General features: G+C 40.4%; 1 non-coding gene across 1 annotated transcript; it reads right to left on the bottom strand.

The window, feature by feature from the left end:
* Window positions 1–1,987: 1,987 nt before the first annotated feature.
* On the bottom strand, window positions 1,988–2,051 carry LOC112209319 (U7 small nuclear RNA). The gene has a single exon (XR_002944062.1). It is a non-coding gene; the product is annotated as a U7 small nuclear RNA (small nuclear RNA).
* Between the last annotated feature and the right edge of the window lie 2,454 nt (window positions 2,052–4,505).

Genomic DNA, 4,505 nt, shown 5'->3' with positions numbered 1-4,505 from the left:
ATCAGATGTTTGTCAAAAAGTTGTTATTATGCACTAATGAATGATAGTGTTGAGAACTTGGTCACAGACCTTCACTACAGTGTTACAAACTATCTTAGAAATGAAAAATGTGAAGTCTGATGACTAATAATTGAACGATTGTTTTAACAAATGTAAATGTGATTGTGATGGTTAATATTCAGTGTCAGCTTGATTGGATTGAAGGATGCCAAGTATTTTTCCTAGGTGTGTCTGTGAGGGTGTTGCCAAAGGAGATTAACATTTGAGTCAGTGGACTGGAAGAGGCAGACCCACCCTCAATCTGGGTGGGCACCATCTAATCAGCTGCCAGTGTGGCTAGAGTAAAGCAGGCAGGAGAAGATGGAAGAGCAGACTTGCTGTGTCTCCCGGCCTTCATCTTTCTCCCATGCTGAATGCTTCCTGCCCTCGTACATCAGACTCCAAGTTCTTCAGTTTTTAGACTCTTGGACTTACACCAGTGGTTTGCCAGGGTCTCTCGGACCTTTGGCCACAGACCGAAGGCCACACTGTCGTCTCTTCTACTTTTGAGGTTTTGGGACTCGGACTGATCCACCCCTGGCTTCCTTGCTCCTCAACTTGCAGACGAACTATCGTGGGACTTTACTTTGTGATCACGTGAGTCAGTTCTCCTGAATAAACTCCCTTTCATATATACATATATCCTATTAGCTCTGTCCTTCCAGAGAATCCTAATACAGTGATTTTCCAAAAATTCACTTTAGTTGGGCAGAATTAAATCCCAAGAGTTTGCAGCTAGATTGGAGTTGAAGACATGACAGTGGGTAAAGTGTCCAGGGAGTGTGGACCAAAGCCAACAGGGGAATTTCAGTCACCTTCACATTTAACAGATTGGCAGAGGAAGAGAAGCCACTGAAGGAGACTGAGAAGAAATGAGAGGTATCAATAGAAGATGAAGCAGAGGCTCCTCCTGCCGGAGAAGCAAGGTGGGAGAAACTTTCAAGAGAGGGATTGGTCAATATTGCAAAATACTATAAGGAGGCAAAATGAAATAAGGGTTAAAAGAACTTTTTGCTAAGAAAAAAAATCCACTCACATTATAGTAATAGGGATTCATTTTAAGGATATTTTATAGAATTGTATATAAATCTGAGACAAAAGCCAAGCACAAATGGACCACAAAAGGACTGGCCACTGGGTCTGGAAGGCCAGTAGGAACCAAAGCTATTCACTCTACCCCTTCTCCAGAGGCCATCTCTGAGTTGCTGCCCAGTTACCTGTTCTCAGCTAATACCTTGCTCTGTGGTTTTTTGTATATGGCCCTAGTGCTGACCCAGTTCCAATTTTTCATAGACTCCTAGGACCATTTCCTCGTCACCAAATGCCAACTTTCCTTTGATCTTAGCTCAAATTCATGAGAGAAAGAAAACCTAGCCAAGATCCTTTTCTTGAACCTGTACACAAATCACAATTTTCTGGCCTTTCCTGTGGATTGATTGCCTTTAGATTAGCTGTCTTCTCATGGCTAATCAGCTGTGCCTGATTTGGGGAGTTTCTTGGGGGAGTCTCATGGTAGAAAGTACATCCAAGTCTATGTAATGGAGCCTGTAGGCCAAGGCACAGCAGATTCATTCAAAAGGGCTGGGAATGGGCCATTTTAAGAAAGAAGAAGTATGTACAGAGGAAAATAGGCCAGCTTGTCCAGTACAGGGTCCATTCAGTTTAGCACCTGAGTGCACATATCATTTTGGGAAGAATGCTGTCGTAGAATGGTGTGGGGTGGCTATGAGATTATGATGGTATGAAGAGTAAATGGGAAGAGTGCAAGTGAATGCAGTACATAAAGACTATATTGTTCAAGCAAGGCAGTAGGCCTTGACCCACTTGTGTTTTATAAGGGAAAGACATAAAGATGGAAGCTATGGAGATATATAGGATCAATAATGGACATTTTTAAAAGATTGAAAATATGGGATTACTTTTAACAATTTTTTTTTATTAATCCATGTGGGGCATTTTATGGTGAAAACCAGAAAGCCTGCTAGACAAATTCTAAAAAAGCTGTAACACTACTTTAAACAAATTTTTATACTAAATGGAATGAAGGAAAGGTTTAAAGATACATGCAGAATGAAGGAAAGGTTGAGGATATATATATAAAATATATGCGTGTGTGTATATACACACATATACACATACACACACACACATATATACATACATACACACAATATATATATGGAGAGAGAGAAAGAAAGAGAGACAGAATGATTGATGGAACAGCATCTCTGAGGATGGAGAACAAGTGGAAGGATACATCTGAGAGATGACAGGGGAGACACAATATTTTGTGATGTAAGAGAAAAGATGTATCAGTGAGAATAGTCTATATTATGCAACAATAACAAACACTTCAAAATCTTAGTTTTTTTTTTTTTAACGAGTTTAATTCTTATTCATGCTACGTGTCTACTTCTGCTTTGTTCATTATAGTCACCTAGATGGAGCTGAGATATTGTTGGTTTCCATGACAGAGGGGAAGAAAGTTCTGGAGGAGCCCTCACTGGCAATGAAATGCCCTGGTCCGAAAGCAACACATGTCATTTCCCCTCACTATTGGTGAGAGTTCGTTAACCACTGTCCAAGTACTAGAGGATCAGCTAGTGTGATCTTAACAAATGCTATAAAGGTGGATCATTGGGGTATTTAGTGAACAGCTTAATGATTACAATCAATAAAGACAATGGTGAGAGTGAATGCGGGTAACTGTGAGTGGCTGCTGAGAAATTGAGGGAGTCCTGTAAAGCAGAAATGAGATGTACATAGACAGGGAGGGATGAGTTGGAGAAGGCTTGAAACAGTTGTTGGGAGAGTGACTAGCTAGAGATGCAGAGAAGGATTATAGGTTATTCCTTAGGACTGAACTGAGAATGCAGACTGAATTTGTGATGACACTAATCTGTTGATTCTATGATTTTCTCTGGTGATATTCAGGATCCTAGATACGGATGGGAAATGTGGATGATTGATTGATCTAGGATGGGGTTTTGCTGAGCCAGTGCAGCAGAATGATAAGCGTGTGAGGGAGTTAAAAATGTTATAGTAAGTGTATGGTTGAATGATGAACCATGTGATCTAAGTTCAGAGGAAAGTTGATGAAAAGAGAAAAAGGTTGTTGGATTATAGAAAATATAGGAGAAGCAGGATTGGTTAAATTTTAAATTATCCTTGCCTAAATGTCTAAGAGTTGTTATAGATAGTTAGGATGCTTTGGGGAGCACTTATCAGAGAGCCTTACATAACTGTAAATCATGAGGGCTTTTATTTACTCACTCAATAAGACATGGAGATAAACCATCTGCAGATAGGTTCAGTGACTCAGTGTTACCATCAAGGACCCAGGTCCTTTCATTTACTCAACATCATAGCATTGGCGTTCCTTCATAGGCTTGTCACCTCATGATCGCAAAATGGCTGTCACACCTCTACATAGCATATCCACACCACACACAGATAGGAAGGGAGGGTAGGAGGTGTGAGCTCTTTGTCCTTACATTCCTGACTGTATCCCAAAAGAAAATGCTTTCTTTACATCTGTTTAGCCAGAAGTAGGGCATATATCCTCTTGTAGGCTAATCACCAGCCAAGAGCAATGGAATGCCATTGACTGATTATTATACATTTCCTTACTCATCCCATGGGACTGGGCACAGGGCTGCCTGAACTACATGGGGTTCTGTTAGCAAGGAGGATGGGAGAAATGACTGTTAGAGAATTAATAGTGACTGCTACAAATAGAAACTCTTTTCTCAAAGAATGATATGACCTCATGCTCAGGATGCAAAATAATTATCTTTGTTTATTCAGTTAAAAGAAAAGTACAGATCTAGGCTTTGAGCCAGGAAAGAAATTTTCACCAATTTTCACTGAGGGGAAGACCTAGAGATATCATGTAAAATTTGAATTCCTTTTATGGAAAGTTGATCTAGACCCCCAGGGCATGTAATGTTTCTTGAGTAAAGCCTGCTGATTGAGTAAAACTTCTACTGGATGATCAATCTAGATGATTTTTTTGCATTTCAGATTGCTTTTAGTTGAAATGGATACCATACATCTAGTGAAGACTGTGCCATTGTGGAGTACAAATATGAGCATATTGTATCAGTCTGTTCTCACATTGCTATAAAGATCTACCTGAGGGTGGATAATTTGTAAATAAAAGAGACTTACTTTGCTCATGGTTCAGCAGGCTGTAAAGGAAGTATGGCTGGGGAGGCCTCAGGAAACTTACAATCATGGCAGAAGGGGAAGGGGAAGCAGGCATGTTTTACATGGCTAGAGCAGGAGGAAGAAAGAGAAGAGGGAGGTGCTACTTACTTTTAAACAACCAGATCTTGTGAGAACTCACTCACTATCATGAGAACAGCAAGGGAGAAGTCTGCCCTCTTGATCCAATCAAGCCCTCCCAACAGCCCCCTCCTCCAACACTGGGGACTACAATTTGATATGAAATTTGGGTAGAGAGA

The sequence above is a fragment of the Pan troglodytes genome, chromosome 4 (genome assembly GCF_028858775.2).
Source record: "Pan troglodytes isolate AG18354 chromosome 4, NHGRI_mPanTro3-v2.0_pri, whole genome shotgun sequence".
NCBI classification, from domain to species: domain Eukaryota; kingdom Metazoa; phylum Chordata; class Mammalia; order Primates; family Hominidae; genus Pan; species Pan troglodytes.
This window is presented reverse-complemented; position numbering and strand designations above follow the sequence as displayed.